Source organism: Ambystoma mexicanum, unplaced genomic scaffold (assembly GCF_040938575.1).
Source record: "Ambystoma mexicanum isolate Mex_15411 unplaced genomic scaffold, UKY_AmexF1_1 Mex_scaf10, whole genome shotgun sequence".
NCBI lineage: Eukaryota > Metazoa > Chordata > Amphibia > Caudata > Ambystomatidae > Ambystoma > Ambystoma mexicanum.
This window is the reverse complement of record NW_027182325.1, coordinates 702,501-715,000: the sequence shown is the minus strand read 5'-3', so window position 1 is coordinate 715,000 and position 12,500 is coordinate 702,501. Positions and strand designations below refer to the sequence as shown.

General features: G+C 47.1%; 27 non-coding genes and 13 pseudogenes across 27 annotated transcripts; all 40 read right to left on the bottom strand.

The window, feature by feature from the left end:
* Nucleotides 1-298: 298 nt before the first annotated feature.
* LOC138545990 (5S ribosomal RNA) lies at nt 299-407 on the bottom strand (annotated as a pseudogene).
* Nucleotides 408-513: 106 nt separating this feature from the next.
* LOC138538275 (5S ribosomal RNA) lies at nt 514-632 on the bottom strand. The gene has a single exon (XR_011286382.1). It is a non-coding gene; the product is annotated as a 5S ribosomal RNA (ribosomal RNA).
* A 678-nt stretch (nt 633-1,310) lies between these two features.
* LOC138548525 (5S ribosomal RNA) lies at nt 1,311-1,429 on the bottom strand. Its single transcript, XR_011292324.1, has one exon. It is a non-coding gene; the product is annotated as a 5S ribosomal RNA (ribosomal RNA).
* Nucleotides 1,430-1,535: 106 nt separating this feature from the next.
* On the bottom strand, nt 1,536-1,654 carry LOC138536879 (5S ribosomal RNA). The gene has a single exon (XR_011285037.1). It is a non-coding gene; the product is annotated as a 5S ribosomal RNA (ribosomal RNA).
* A 106-nt stretch (nt 1,655-1,760) lies between these two features.
* Nucleotides 1,761-1,869, bottom strand: LOC138544778 (5S ribosomal RNA; annotated as a pseudogene).
* A 105-nt stretch (nt 1,870-1,974) lies between these two features.
* LOC138547277 (5S ribosomal RNA) lies at nt 1,975-2,093 on the bottom strand. Its single transcript, XR_011291124.1, has one exon. It is a non-coding gene; the product is annotated as a 5S ribosomal RNA (ribosomal RNA).
* Nucleotides 2,094-2,199: 106 nt separating this feature from the next.
* LOC138548749 (5S ribosomal RNA) lies at nt 2,200-2,318 on the bottom strand. Its single transcript, XR_011292544.1, has one exon. It is a non-coding gene; the product is annotated as a 5S ribosomal RNA (ribosomal RNA).
* Nucleotides 2,319-2,781: 463 nt separating this feature from the next.
* LOC138545988 (5S ribosomal RNA) lies at nt 2,782-2,890 on the bottom strand (annotated as a pseudogene).
* A 106-nt stretch (nt 2,891-2,996) lies between these two features.
* On the bottom strand, nt 2,997-3,115 carry LOC138538274 (5S ribosomal RNA). Its single transcript, XR_011286381.1, has one exon. It is a non-coding gene; the product is annotated as a 5S ribosomal RNA (ribosomal RNA).
* Nucleotides 3,116-3,578: 463 nt separating this feature from the next.
* LOC138544973 (5S ribosomal RNA) lies at nt 3,579-3,687 on the bottom strand (annotated as a pseudogene).
* Nucleotides 3,688-3,793: 106 nt separating this feature from the next.
* On the bottom strand, nt 3,794-3,912 carry LOC138547538 (5S ribosomal RNA). Its single transcript, XR_011291374.1, has one exon. It is a non-coding gene; the product is annotated as a 5S ribosomal RNA (ribosomal RNA).
* Nucleotides 3,913-4,018: 106 nt separating this feature from the next.
* LOC138536878 (5S ribosomal RNA) lies at nt 4,019-4,137 on the bottom strand. The gene has a single exon (XR_011285036.1). It is a non-coding gene; the product is annotated as a 5S ribosomal RNA (ribosomal RNA).
* Nucleotides 4,138-4,243: 106 nt separating this feature from the next.
* LOC138543081 (5S ribosomal RNA) lies at nt 4,244-4,352 on the bottom strand (annotated as a pseudogene).
* Nucleotides 4,353-4,457: 105 nt separating this feature from the next.
* On the bottom strand, nt 4,458-4,576 carry LOC138547266 (5S ribosomal RNA). The gene has a single exon (XR_011291113.1). It is a non-coding gene; the product is annotated as a 5S ribosomal RNA (ribosomal RNA).
* Nucleotides 4,577-4,682: 106 nt separating this feature from the next.
* LOC138538273 (5S ribosomal RNA) lies at nt 4,683-4,801 on the bottom strand. The gene has a single exon (XR_011286380.1). It is a non-coding gene; the product is annotated as a 5S ribosomal RNA (ribosomal RNA).
* Nucleotides 4,802-5,264: 463 nt separating this feature from the next.
* Nucleotides 5,265-5,373, bottom strand: LOC138544972 (5S ribosomal RNA; annotated as a pseudogene).
* Nucleotides 5,374-5,479: 106 nt separating this feature from the next.
* Nucleotides 5,480-5,598, bottom strand: LOC138541619 (5S ribosomal RNA). The gene has a single exon (XR_011289621.1). It is a non-coding gene; the product is annotated as a 5S ribosomal RNA (ribosomal RNA).
* Nucleotides 5,599-5,704: 106 nt separating this feature from the next.
* Nucleotides 5,705-5,823, bottom strand: LOC138536877 (5S ribosomal RNA). Its single transcript, XR_011285035.1, has one exon. It is a non-coding gene; the product is annotated as a 5S ribosomal RNA (ribosomal RNA).
* A 106-nt stretch (nt 5,824-5,929) lies between these two features.
* On the bottom strand, nt 5,930-6,048 carry LOC138549802 (5S ribosomal RNA). The gene has a single exon (XR_011293573.1). It is a non-coding gene; the product is annotated as a 5S ribosomal RNA (ribosomal RNA).
* A 106-nt stretch (nt 6,049-6,154) lies between these two features.
* On the bottom strand, nt 6,155-6,273 carry LOC138539507 (5S ribosomal RNA). Its single transcript, XR_011287572.1, has one exon. It is a non-coding gene; the product is annotated as a 5S ribosomal RNA (ribosomal RNA).
* Nucleotides 6,274-6,379: 106 nt separating this feature from the next.
* LOC138542176 (5S ribosomal RNA) lies at nt 6,380-6,498 on the bottom strand. The gene has a single exon (XR_011290163.1). It is a non-coding gene; the product is annotated as a 5S ribosomal RNA (ribosomal RNA).
* A 463-nt stretch (nt 6,499-6,961) lies between these two features.
* LOC138545987 (5S ribosomal RNA) lies at nt 6,962-7,070 on the bottom strand (annotated as a pseudogene).
* Nucleotides 7,071-7,176: 106 nt separating this feature from the next.
* On the bottom strand, nt 7,177-7,295 carry LOC138538272 (5S ribosomal RNA). Its single transcript, XR_011286379.1, has one exon. It is a non-coding gene; the product is annotated as a 5S ribosomal RNA (ribosomal RNA).
* A 463-nt stretch (nt 7,296-7,758) lies between these two features.
* Nucleotides 7,759-7,867, bottom strand: LOC138544971 (5S ribosomal RNA; annotated as a pseudogene).
* Nucleotides 7,868-7,973: 106 nt separating this feature from the next.
* Nucleotides 7,974-8,092, bottom strand: LOC138547537 (5S ribosomal RNA). Its single transcript, XR_011291373.1, has one exon. It is a non-coding gene; the product is annotated as a 5S ribosomal RNA (ribosomal RNA).
* Nucleotides 8,093-8,198: 106 nt separating this feature from the next.
* LOC138536876 (5S ribosomal RNA) lies at nt 8,199-8,317 on the bottom strand. The gene has a single exon (XR_011285034.1). It is a non-coding gene; the product is annotated as a 5S ribosomal RNA (ribosomal RNA).
* A 106-nt stretch (nt 8,318-8,423) lies between these two features.
* Nucleotides 8,424-8,532, bottom strand: LOC138543080 (5S ribosomal RNA; annotated as a pseudogene).
* A 105-nt stretch (nt 8,533-8,637) lies between these two features.
* LOC138547254 (5S ribosomal RNA) lies at nt 8,638-8,756 on the bottom strand. Its single transcript, XR_011291101.1, has one exon. It is a non-coding gene; the product is annotated as a 5S ribosomal RNA (ribosomal RNA).
* A 106-nt stretch (nt 8,757-8,862) lies between these two features.
* On the bottom strand, nt 8,863-8,981 carry LOC138548748 (5S ribosomal RNA). Its single transcript, XR_011292543.1, has one exon. It is a non-coding gene; the product is annotated as a 5S ribosomal RNA (ribosomal RNA).
* Nucleotides 8,982-9,444: 463 nt separating this feature from the next.
* Nucleotides 9,445-9,553, bottom strand: LOC138545986 (5S ribosomal RNA; annotated as a pseudogene).
* A 106-nt stretch (nt 9,554-9,659) lies between these two features.
* Nucleotides 9,660-9,778, bottom strand: LOC138538271 (5S ribosomal RNA). Its single transcript, XR_011286378.1, has one exon. It is a non-coding gene; the product is annotated as a 5S ribosomal RNA (ribosomal RNA).
* Nucleotides 9,779-10,241: 463 nt separating this feature from the next.
* LOC138544970 (5S ribosomal RNA) lies at nt 10,242-10,350 on the bottom strand (annotated as a pseudogene).
* Nucleotides 10,351-10,456: 106 nt separating this feature from the next.
* Nucleotides 10,457-10,575, bottom strand: LOC138547536 (5S ribosomal RNA). Its single transcript, XR_011291372.1, has one exon. It is a non-coding gene; the product is annotated as a 5S ribosomal RNA (ribosomal RNA).
* A 106-nt stretch (nt 10,576-10,681) lies between these two features.
* On the bottom strand, nt 10,682-10,800 carry LOC138536875 (5S ribosomal RNA). The gene has a single exon (XR_011285033.1). It is a non-coding gene; the product is annotated as a 5S ribosomal RNA (ribosomal RNA).
* Nucleotides 10,801-10,906: 106 nt separating this feature from the next.
* On the bottom strand, nt 10,907-11,015 carry LOC138543079 (5S ribosomal RNA; annotated as a pseudogene).
* A 105-nt stretch (nt 11,016-11,120) lies between these two features.
* LOC138547243 (5S ribosomal RNA) lies at nt 11,121-11,239 on the bottom strand. The gene has a single exon (XR_011291090.1). It is a non-coding gene; the product is annotated as a 5S ribosomal RNA (ribosomal RNA).
* Nucleotides 11,240-11,345: 106 nt separating this feature from the next.
* LOC138538270 (5S ribosomal RNA) lies at nt 11,346-11,464 on the bottom strand. Its single transcript, XR_011286377.1, has one exon. It is a non-coding gene; the product is annotated as a 5S ribosomal RNA (ribosomal RNA).
* Nucleotides 11,465-11,927: 463 nt separating this feature from the next.
* On the bottom strand, nt 11,928-12,036 carry LOC138544969 (5S ribosomal RNA; annotated as a pseudogene).
* A 106-nt stretch (nt 12,037-12,142) lies between these two features.
* Nucleotides 12,143-12,261, bottom strand: LOC138541617 (5S ribosomal RNA). The gene has a single exon (XR_011289619.1). It is a non-coding gene; the product is annotated as a 5S ribosomal RNA (ribosomal RNA).
* A 106-nt stretch (nt 12,262-12,367) lies between these two features.
* On the bottom strand, nt 12,368-12,486 carry LOC138536874 (5S ribosomal RNA). Its single transcript, XR_011285032.1, has one exon. It is a non-coding gene; the product is annotated as a 5S ribosomal RNA (ribosomal RNA).
* Between the last annotated feature and the right edge of the window lie 14 nt (nt 12,487-12,500).

Below are 12,500 nucleotides of genomic sequence, written 5' to 3'. Positions count from 1 at the left end.
TTAATTCATCCATCCTGTGTCTGTTGCAGGGAGGTGGAGAGAACAATCAACACAATAATGGTTTTCTTTCATGCCTCTTGAAGGACTCAATATTCTCTGTACTGCATTACATGTGAAAGTCGATTTATTACCCATGAACACACTACCTGTATGCTAATTCTATGTAAAAAGGTAGCTCCAGCCCTCATGATGTTGTCCAACATTTCCGCTATAAAACGGGATACAATTATTTTGGAAACATACCAAATTTGAAAAATAATTGAGAAGTTGCGCAATTACTAATCATGGAGCACAAAAAAGCCTACAGCACCTGGTATTCCCAGGCAGTCTCCCATCCAGGTACTAACTAGGCCTGACCCTGCTTAGCTTCCGAGATCGGGCACATTCAGTGTGGTGTGGCCGTAGGCTCTGGGCCTAGTGAGTTTTGTACTTTTAAGCATCTAGTCGGCTAGACCTTGCAGTTTTAAAAGGCAATTGAGAAAGGGCTCACTTCCTGAACTTGGAGCACAAAAAAGCCTACAGCACCTGGTATTCCCAGGCGGTCTCCCATCCAGGTACTAACTAGGCCTGACACTGCTTAACTTCCGAGATCAGTCGAGATCGGGTGCATTCAGTGTGGTGTGGCCGTAGGCTCTAGGAATGCTAAGAATATTACTCTTATGCATTTGCATTTAGTAAGCTAAGCCATGCAGCCACTTGCAACATGATACCACGCTCATCGCTCGATCAGGCTCGATCAGGCGAGATATATAAGACTGGTGGGCCCATTCAGGACTCCTATGTCTGGTAGGATAACTTTAATTCATCCATCCTGTGTCTGTTGCAGGGAGGTGGAGAGAACAATCAACACAATAATGGTTTTCTTTCATGCCTCTTGAAGGACTCAATATTCTCTGTACTGCATTACATGTGAAAGTCGATTTATTACCCATGAACACACTACCTGTATGCTAATTCTATGTAAAACGGTAGCTCCAGCCCTCATGATGTTGTCCAACATTTCCGCTATAAAACGGGATACAATTATTTTGGAAACATACCAAATTTGAAAAATAATTGAGAAGTTGCGCAATTACTAATCATGGAGCACAAAAAAGCCTACAGCACCTGGTATTCCCAGGCAGTCTCCCATCCAGGTACTAACTAGGCCTGACCCTGCTTAGCTTCCGAGAGAGGGCGCATTCAGTGTGGTGTGGCCGTAGGCTCTGGGCCTAGTGAGTTTTGTACTTTTAAGCATCTAGTCGGCTAGACCTTGCAGTTTTGAAAGGCAATTGTGAAATGGCTCACTTCCTGAACTTGGAGCACAAAAAAGCCTACAGCACCTGGTATTCCCAGGTGGTCTCCCATCCAGGTACTAACTAGGCCCGACACTGCTTAGCTTCCGAGATCAGACGAGATCGGGCGCAATCAGTGTGGTGTGGCTGTAGGCTCTGGGCCTAGTGAGTTTTGTACTTTTAAGCATCTAGTCAGCTAGACCTTGCAGTTTTGAAAGGCAATTGAGAAATGGCTCACTTCCTGAACTTGGAGCACAAAAAAGCCTACAGCACCTGGTATTCCCAGGCGGTCTCCCATCCAGGTACTAACGAGGCCCGACACTGCTTAGCTTCCGAGATCAGACGAGATCGGGCGCAATCAGTGTGGTGTGGCCGTAGGCTCTGGGCCTAGTGAGTTTTGTACTTTTAAGCATCTAGTCAGCTAGACCTTGCAATTTTGAAAGGCAATTGAGAAATGGCTCACTTCCTGAACTTGGAGCACAAAAAAGCCTACAGCACCTGGTATTCCCAGGCGGTCTCCCATCCAGGTACTAACTAGGCCCGACCCTGCTTAGCTACCGAGATTGGGCGCATTCAGTGTGGTGTGGCCGTAGGCTCTGGGCCTAGTGAGTTTGTACTTTTAAGCATCTAGTCGGCTAGACCTTGCAGTTTTGAAAGGCAATTGTGAAATGGCTCACTTCCTGAACTTGGAGCACAAAAAAGCCTACAGCACCTGGTATTCCCAGGTGGTCTCCCATCCAGGTACTAACTAGGCCCGACACTGCTTAGCTTCCGAGATCAGACGAGATCGGGCGCATTCAGTGTGGTGTGGCCGTAGGCTCTGGGCCTAGTGAGTGTTGTACTTTTAAGCATCTAGTCGGCTAGACCTTGCAGTTTTAAAAGGCAATTGAGAAAGGGCTCACTTCCTGAACTTGGAGCACAAAAAAGCCTACAGCACCTGGTATTCCCAGGCGGTCTCCCATCCAGGTACTAACTAGGCCTGACACTGCTTAACTTCCGAGATCAGACGAGATCGGGTGCATTCAGTGTGGTGTGGCCGTAGGCTCTAGGAATGCTAAGAATATTACTCTTATGCATTTGCATTTAGTAAGCTAAGCCATGCAGCCACTTGCAACATGATACCACGCTCATCGCTCGATCAGGCTCGATCAGGCGAGATATATAAGACTGGTGGGCCCATTCAGGACTCCTATGTCTGGTAGGATAACTTTAATTCATCCATCCTGTGTCTGTTGCAGGGAGGTGGAGAGAACAATCAACACAATAATGGTTTTCTTTCATGCCTCTTGAAGGACTCAATATTCTCTGTACTGCATTACATGTGAAAGTCGATTTATTACCCATGAACACACTACCTGTATGCTAATTCTATGTAAAAAGGTAGCTCCAGCCCTCATGATGTTGTCCAACATTTCCGCTATAAAACGGGATACAATTATTTTGGAAACATACCAAATTTGAAAAATAATTGAGAAGTTGCGCAATTACTAATCATGGAGCACAAAAAAGCCTACAGCACCTGGTATTCCCAGGCAGTCTCCCATCCAGGTACTAACTAGGCCTGACCCTGCTTAGCTTCCGAGATCGGGCACATTCAGTGTGGTGTGGCCGTAGGCTCTGGGCCTAGTGAGTTTTGTACTTTTAAGCATCTAGTCGGCTAGACCTTGCAGTTTTAAAAGGCAATTGAGAAAGGGCTCACTTCCTGAACTTGGAGCACAAAAAAGCCTACAGCACCTGGTATTCCCAGGCGGTCTCCCATCCAGGTACTAACTAGGCCTGACACTGCTTAACTTCCGAGATCAGTCGAGATCGGGTGCATTCAGTGTGGTGTGGCCGTAGGCTCTAGGAATGCTAAGAATATTACTCTTATGCATTTGCATTTAGTAAGCTAAGCCATGCAGCCACTTGCAACATGATACCACGCTCATCGCTCGATCAGGCTCGATCAGGCGAGATATATAAGACTGGTGGGCCCATTCAGGACTCCTATGTCTGGTAGGATAACTTTAATTCATCCATCCTGTGTCTGTTGCAGGGAGGTGGAGAGAACAATCAACACAATAATGGTTTTCTTTCATGCCTCTTGAAGGACTCAATATTCTCTGTACTGCATTACATGTGAAAGTCGATTTATTACCCATGAACACACTACCTGTATGCTAATTCTATGTAAAAAGGTAGCTCCAGCCCTCATGATGTTGTCCAACATTTCCGCTATAAAACGGGATACAATTATTTTGGAAACATACCAAATTTGAAAAATAATTGAGAAGTTGCGCAATTACTAATCATGGAGCACAAAAAAGCCTACAGCACCTGGTATTCCCAGGCAGTCTCCCATCCAGGTACTAACTAGGCCTGACCCTGCTTAGCTTCCGAGATCGGGCGCATTCAGTGTGGTGTGGCCGTAGGCTCTGGGCCTAGTGAGTTTTGTACTTTTAAGCATCTAGTCGGCTAGACCTTGCAGTTTTGAAAGGCAATTGTGAAATGGCTCACTTCCTGAACTTGGAGCACAAAAAAGCCTACAGCACCTGGTATTCCCAGGTGGTCTCCCATCCAGGTACTAACTAGGCCCGACACTGCTTAGCTTCCGAGATCAGACGAGATCGGGCGCAATCAGTGTGGTGTGGCCGTAGGCTCTGGGCCTAGTGAGTTTTGTACTTTTAAGCATCTAGTCAGCTAGACCTTGCAGTTTTGAAAGGCAATTGAGAAATGGCTCACTTCCTGAACTTGGAGCACAAAAAAGCCTACAGCACCTGGTATTCCCAGGCGGTCTCCCATCCAGGTACTAACGAGGCCCGACACTGCTTAGCTTCCGAGATCAGACGAGATCGGGCGCAATCAGTGTGGTGTGGCCGTAGGCTCTGGGCCTAGTGAGTTTTGTACTTTTAAGCATCTAGTCAGCTAGACCTTGCAATTTTGAAAGGCAATTGAGAAATGGCTCACTTCCTGAACTTGGAGCACAAAAAAGCCTACAGCACCTGGTATTCCCAGGCGGTCTCCCATCCAGGTACTAACTAGGCCCGACCCTGCTTAGCTACCGAGATCGGGCGCATTCAGTGTGGTGTGGCCGTAGGCTCTGGGCCTAGTGAGTTTGTACTTTTAAGCATCTAGTCGGCTAGACCTTGCAGTTTTGAAAGGCAATTGTGAAATGGCTCACTTCCTGAACTTGGAGCACAAAAAAGCCTACAGCACCTGGTATTCCCAGGTGGTCTCCCATCCAGGTACTAACTAGGCCCGACACTGCTTAGCTTCCGAGATCAGACGAGATCGGGCGCATTCAGTGTGGTGTGGCCGTAGGCTCTGGGCCTAGTGAGTGTTGTACTTTTAAGCATCTAGTCGGCTAGACCTTGCAGTTTTAAAAGGCAATTGAGAAAGGGCTCACTTCCTGAACTTGGAGCACAAAAAAGCCTACAGCACCTGGTATTCCCAGGCGGTCTCCCATCCAGGTACTAACTAGGCCTGACACTGCTTAACTTCCGAGATCAGTCGAGATCGGGTGCATTCAGTGTGGTGTGGCCGTAGGCTCTAGGAATGCTAAGAATATTACTCTTATGCATTTGCATTTAGTAAGCTAAGCCATGCAGCCACTTGCAACATGATACCACGCTCATCGCTCGATCAGGCTCGATCAGGCGAGATATATAAGACTGGTGGGCCCATTCAGGACTCCTATGTCTGGTAGGATAACTTTAATTCATCCATCCTGTGTCTGTTGCAGGGAGGTGGAGAGAACAATCAACACAATAATGGTTTTCTTTCATGCCTCTTGAAGGACTCAATATTCTCTGTACTGCATTACATGTGAAAGTCGATTTATTACCCATGAACACACTACCTGTATGCTAATTCTATGTAAAAAGGTAGCTCCAGCCCTCATGATGTTGTCCAACATTTCCGCTATAAAACGGGATACAATTATTTTGGAAACATACCAAATTTGAAAAATAATTGAGAAGTTGCGCAATTACTAATCATGGAGCACAAAAAAGCCTACAGCACCTGGTATTCCCAGGCAGTCTCCCATCCAGGTACTAACTAGGCCTGACCCTGCTTAGCTTCCGAGATCGGGCGCATTCAGTGTGGTGTGGCCGTAGGCTCTGGGCCTAGTGAGTTTTGTACTTTTAAGCATCTAGTCGGCTAGACCTTGCAGTTTTGAAAGGCAATTGTGAAATGGCTCACTTCCTGAACTTGGAGCACAAAAAAGCCTACAGCACCTGGTATTTCCAGGTGGTCTCCCATCCAGGTACTAACTAGGCCCAACACTGCTTAGCTTCCGAGATCAGACAAGATCGGGCGCAATCAGTGTGGTGTGGCCGTAGGCTCTGGGCCTAGTGAGTTTTGTACTTTTAAGCATCTAGTCAGCTAGACCTTGCAGTTTTGAAAGGCAATTGAGAAATGGCTCACTTCCTGAACTTGGAGCACAAAAAAGCCTACAGCACCTGGTATTCCCAGGCGGTCTCCCATCCAGGTACTAACGAGGCCCGACACTGCTTAGCTTCCGAGATCAGACGAGATCGGGCGCAATCAGTGTGGTGTGGCCGTAGGCTCTGGGCCTAGTGAGTTTTGTACTTTTAAGCATCTAGTCAGCTAGACCTTGCAATTTTGAAAGGCAATTGAGAAATGGCTCACTTCCTGAACTTGGAGCACAAAAAAGCCTACAGCACCTGGTATTCCCAGGCGGTCTCCCATCCAGGTACTAACGAGGCCCGACACTGCTTAGCTTCCGAGATCAGACGAGATCGGGCGCATTCAGTGTGGTGTGGCCGTAGGCTCTGGTTCTTGTGAGTTTTGTACTTTTAAGCATCTAGTCGGCTAGACCTTGCAGTTTTGAAAGGCAATTGAGAAATGGCTCACTTCCTGAACTTGGAGTACAAAAAAGCCTACAGCACCTGGTATTCCCAGGCGGTCTTCCATCCAGGTACTAACTAGGCCCGACACTGCTTAGCTTCTGAGATCAGACGAGATCAGGCACATTCAGTGTGGTGTGGCCGTAGGCTCTGGGCCTAGTGAGTTTTGTACTTTTAAGCATCTAGTCGGCTAGACCTTGCAGTTTTAAAAGGCAATTGAGAAAGGGCTCACTTCCTGAACTTGGAGCACAAAAAAGCCTACAGCACCTGGTATTCCCAGGCGGTCTCCCATCCAGGTACTAACTAGGCCTGACACTGCTTAACTTCTGAGATCAGTCGAGATCGGGTGCATTCAGTGTGGTGTGGCCGTAGGCTCTAGGAATGCTAAGAATATTACTCTTATGCATTTGCATTTAGTAAGCTAAGCCATGCAGCCACTTGCAACATGATACCACGCTCATCGCTCGATCAGGCTCGATCAGGCGAGATATATAAGACTGGTGGGCCCATTCATTACTCCTATGTCTGGTAGGATAACTTTAATTCATCCATCCTGTGTCTGTTGCAGGGAGGTGGAGAGAACAATCAACACAATAATGGTTTTCTTTCATGCCTCTTGAAGGACTCAATATTCTCTGTACTGCATTACATGTGAAAGTCGATTTATTACCCATGAACACACTACCTGTATGCTAATTCTATGTAAAAAGGTAGCTCCAGCCCTCATGATGTTGTCCAACATTTCCGCTATAAAACGGGATACAATTATTTTGGAAACATACCAAATTTGAAAAATAATTGAGAAGTTGCGCAATTACTAATCATGGAGCACAAAAAAGCCTACAGCACCTGGTATTCCCAGGCAGTCTCCCATCCAGGTACTAACTAGGCCTGACCCTGCTTAGCTTCCGAGATCGGGCACATTCAGTGTGGTGTGGCCGTAGGCTCTGGGCCTAGTGAGTTTTGTACTTTTAAGCATCTAGTCGGCTAGACCTTGCAGTTTTAAAAGGCAATTGAGAAAGGGCTCACTTCCTGAACTTGGAGCACAAAAAAGCCTACAGCACCTGGTATTCCCAGGCGGTCTCCCATCCAGGTACTAACTAGGCCTGACACTGCTTAACTTCCGAGATCAGTCGAGATCGGGTGCATTCAGTGTGGTGTGGCCGTAGGCTCTAGGAATGCTAAGAATATTACTCTTATGCATTTGCATTTAGTAAGCTAAGCCATGCAGCCACTTGCAACATGATACCACGCTCATCGCTCGATCAGGCTCGATCAGGCGAGATATATAAGACTGGTGGGCCCATTCAGGACTCCTATGTCTGGTAGGATAACTTTAATTCATCCATCCTGTGTCTGTTGCAGGGAGGTGGAGAGAACAATCAACACAATAATGGTTTTCTTTCATGCCTCTTGAAGGACTCAATATTCTCTGTACTGCATTACATGTGAAAGTCGATTTATTACCCATGAACACACTACCTGTATGCTAATTCTATGTAAAAAGGTAGCTCCAGCCCTCATGATGTTGTCCAACATTTCCGCTATAAAACGGGATACAATTATTTTGGAAACATACCAAATTTGAAAAATAATTGAGAAGTTGCGCAATTACTAATCATGGAGCACAAAAAAGCCTACAGCACCTGGTATTCCCAGGCAGTCTCCCATCCAGGTACTAACTAGGCCTGACCCTGCTTAGCTTCCGAGATCGGGCGCATTCAGTGTGGTGTGGCCGTAGGCTCTGGGCCTAGTGAGTTTTGTACTTTTAAGCATCTAGTCGGCTAGACCTTGCAGTTTTGAAAGGCAATTGTGAAATGGCTCACTTCCTGAACTTGGAGCACAAAAAAGCCTACAGCACCTGGTATTCCCAGGTGGTCTCCCATCCAGGTACTAACTAGGCCCGACACTGCTTAGCTTCCGAGATCAGACGAGATCGGGCGCAATCAGTGTGGTGTGGCCGTAGGCTCTGGGCCTAGTGAGTTTTGTACTTTTAAGCATCTAGTCAGCTAGACCTTGCAGTTTTGAAAGGCAATTGAGAAATGGCTCACTTCCTGAACTTGGAGCACAAAAAAGCCTACAGCACCTGGTATTCCCAGGCGGTCTCCCATCCAGGTACTAACGAGGCCCGACACTGCTTAGCTTCCGAGATCAGACGAGATCGGGCGCAATCAGTGTGGTGTGGCCGTAGGCTCTGGGCCTAGTGAGTTTTGTACTTTTAAGCATCTAGTCAGCTAGACCTTGCAATTTTGAAAGGCAATTGAGAAATGGCTCACTTCCTGAACTTGGAGCACAAAAAAGCCTACAGCACCTGGTATTCCCAGGCGGTCTCCCATCCAGGTACTAACTAGGCCCGACCCTGCTTAGCTACCGAGATCGGGCGCATTCAGTGTGGTGTGGCCGTAGGCTCTGGGCCTAGTGAGTTTGTACTTTTAAGCATCTAGTCGGCTAGACCTTGCAGTTTTGAAAGGCAATTGTGAAATGGCTCACTTCCTGAACTTGGAGCACAAAAAAGCCTACAGCACCTGGTATTCCCAGGTGGTCTCCCATCCAGGTACTAACTAGGCCCGACACTGCTTAGCTTCCGAGATCAGACGAGATCGGGCGCATTCAGTGTGGTGTGGCCGTAGGCTCTGGGCCTAGTGAGTGTTGTACTTTTAAGCATCTAGTCGGCTAGACCTTGCAGTTTTAAAAGGCAATTGAGAAAGGGCTCACTTCCTGAACTTGGAGCACAAAAAAGCCTACAGCACCTGGTATTCCCAGGCGGTCTCCCATCCAGGTACTAACTAGGCCTGACACTGCTTAACTTCCGAGATCAGACGAGATCGGGTGCATTCAGTGTGGTGTGGCCGTAGGCTCTAGGAATGCTAAGAATATTACTCTTATGCATTTGCATTTAGTAAACTAAGCCATGCAGCCACTTGCAACATGATACCACGCTCATCGCTCGATCAGGCTCGATCAGGCGAGATATATAAGACTGGTGGGCCCATTCAGGACTCCTATGTCTGGTAGGATAACTTTAATTCATCCATCCTGTGTCTGTTGCAGGGAGGTGGAGAGAACAATCAACACAATAATGGTTTTCTTTCATGCCTCTTGAAGGACTCAATATTCTCTGTACTGCATTACATGTGAAAGTCGATTTATTACCCATGAACACACTACCTGTATGCTAATTCTATGTAAAAAGGTAGCTCCAGCCCTCATGATGTTGTCCAACATTTCCGCTATAAAACGGGATACAATTATTTTGGAAACATACCAAATTTGAAAAATAATTGAGAAGTTGCGCAATTACTAATCATGGAGCACAAAAAAGCCTACAGCACCTGGTATTCCCAGGCAGTCTCCCATCCAGGTACTAACTAGGCCTGACCCTGCTTAGCTTCCGAGATCGGGCACATTCAGTGTGGTGTGGCCGTAGGCTCTGGGCCTAGTGAGTTTTGTACTTTTAAGCATCTAGTCGGCTAGACCTTGCAGTTTTAAAAGGCAATTGAGAAAGGGCTCACTTCCTGAACTTGGAGCACAAAAAAGCCTACAGCACCTGGTATTCCCAGGCGGTCTCCCATCCAGGTACTAACTAGGCCTGACACTGCTTAACTTCCGAGATCAGTCGAGATCGGGTGCATTCAGTGTGGTGTGGCCGTAGGCTCTAGGAATGCTAAGAATATTACTCTTATGCATTTGCATTTAGTAAGCTAAGCCATGCAGCCACTTGCAACATGATACCACGCTCATCGCTCGATCAGGCTCGATCAGGCGAGATATATAAGACTGGTGGGCCCATTCAGGACTCCTATGTCTGGTAGGATAACTTTAATTCATCCATCCTGTGTCTGTTGCAGGGAGGTGGAGAGAACAATCAACACAATAATGGTTTTCTTTCATGCCTCTTGAAGGACTCAATATTCTCTGTACTGCATTACATGTGAAAGTCGATTTATTACCCATGAACACACTACCTGTATGCTAATTCTATGTAAAAAGGTAGCTCCAGCCCTCATGATGTTGTCCAACATTTCCGCTATAAAACGGGATACAATTATTTTGGAAACATACCAAATTTGAAAAATAATTGAGAAGTTGCGCAATTACTAATCATGGAGCACAAAAAAGCCTACAGCACCTGGTATTCCCAGGCAGTCTCCCATCCAGGTACTAACTAGGCCTGACCCTGCTTAGCTTCCGAGATCGGGCGCATTCAGTGTGGTGTGGCCGTAGGCTCTGGGCCTAGTGAGTTTTGTACTTTTAAGCATCTAGTCGGCTAGACCTTGCAGTTTTGAAAGGCAATTGTGAAATGGCTCACTTCCTGAACTTGGAGCACAAAAAAGCCTACAGCACCTGGTATTCCCAGGTGGTCTCCCATCCAGGTACTAACTAGGCCCGACACTGCTTAGCTTCCGAGATCAGACGAGATCGGGCGCAATCAGTGTGGTGTGGCCGTAGGCTCTGGGCCTAGTGAGTTTTGTACTTTTAAGCATCTAGTCAGCTAGACCTTGCAGTTTTGAAAGGCAATTGAGAAATGGCTCACTTCCTGAACTTGGAGCACAAAAAAGCCTACAGCACCTGGTATTCCCAGGCGGTCTCCCATCCAGGTACTAACGAGGCCCGACACTGCTTAGCTTCCGAGATCAGACGAGATCGGGCGCAATCAGTGTGGTGTGGCCGTAGGCTCTGGGCCTAGTGAGTTTTGTACTTTTAAGCATCTAGTCAGCTAGACCTTGCAATTTTGAAAGGCAATTGAGAAATGGCTCACTTCCTGAACTTGGAGCACAAAAAAGCCTACAGCACCTGGTATTCCCAGGCGGTCTCCCATCCAGGTACTAACTAGGCCCGACCCTGCTTAGCTACCGAGATCGGGCGCATTCAGTGTGGTGTGGCCGTAGGCTCTGGGCCTAGTGAGTTTGTACTTTTAAGCATCTAGTCGGCTAGACCTTGCAGTTTTGAAAGGCAATTGTGAAATGGCTCACTTCCTGAACTTGGAGCACAAAAAAGCCTACAGCACCTGGTATTCCCAGGTGGTCTCCCATCCAGGTACTAACTAGGCCCGACACTGCTTAGCTTCCGAGATCAGACGAGATCGGGCGCATTCAGTGTGGTGTGGCCGTAGGCTCTGGGCCTAGTGAGTGTTGTACTTTTAAGCATCTAGTCGGCTAGACCTTGCAGTTTTAAAAGGCAATTGAGAAAGGGCTCACTTCCTGAACTTGGAGCACAAAAAAGCCTACAGCACCTGGTATTCCCAGGCGGTCTCCCATCCAGGTACTAACTAGGCCTGACACTGCTTAACTTCCGAGATCAGTCGAGATCGGGTGCATTCAGTGTGGTGTGGCCGTAGGCTCTAGGAATGCTAAGAATATTACTCTTATGCATTTGCATTTAGTAAGCTAAGCCGTGCAGCCACTTGCAACATGATACCACGCTCATCGCTCGATCAGGCTCGATCAGGCGAGATATATAAGACTGGTGGGCCCATTCAGGACTCCTATGTCTGGTAGGATAACTTTAATTCATCCATCCTGTGTCTGTTGCAGGGAGGTGGAGAGAACAATCAACACAATAATGGTTTTCTTTCATGCCTCTTGAAGGACTCAATATTCTCTGTACTGCATTACATGTGAAAGTCGATTTATTACCCATGAACACACTACCTGTATGCTAATTCTATGTAAAAAGGTAGCTCCAGCCCTCATGATGTTGTCCAACATTTCCGCTATAAAACGGGATACAATTATTTTGGAAACATACCAAATTTGAAAAATAATTGAGAAGTTGCGCAATTACTAATCATGGAGCACAAAAAAGCCTACAGCACCTGGTATTCCCAGGCAGTCTCCCATCCAGGTACTAACTAGGCCTGACCCTGCTTAGCTTCCGAGATCGGGCGCATTCAGTGTGGTGTGGCCGTAGGCTCTGGGCCTAGTGAGTTTTGTACTTTTAAGCATCTAGTCGGCTAGACCTTGCAGTTTTGAAAGGCAATTGTGAAATGGCTCACTTCCTGAACTTGGAGCACAAAAAAGCCTACAGCACCTGGTATTTCCAGGTGGTCTCCCATCCAGGTACTAACTAGGCCCAACACTGCTTAGCTTCCGAGATCAGACAAGATCGGGCGCAATCAGTGTGGTGTGGCCGTAGGCTCTGGGCCTAGTGAGTTTTGTACTTTTAAGCATCTAGTCAGCTAGACCTTGCAGTTTTGAAAGGCAATTGAGAAATGGCTCACTTCCTGAACTTGGAGCACAAAAAAGCCTACAGCACCTGGTATTCCCAGGCGGTCTCCCATCCAGGTACTAACGAGGCCCGACACTGCTTAGCTTCCGAGATCAGACGAGATCGGGCGCAATCAGTGTGGTGTGGCCGTAGGCTCTGGGCCTAGTGA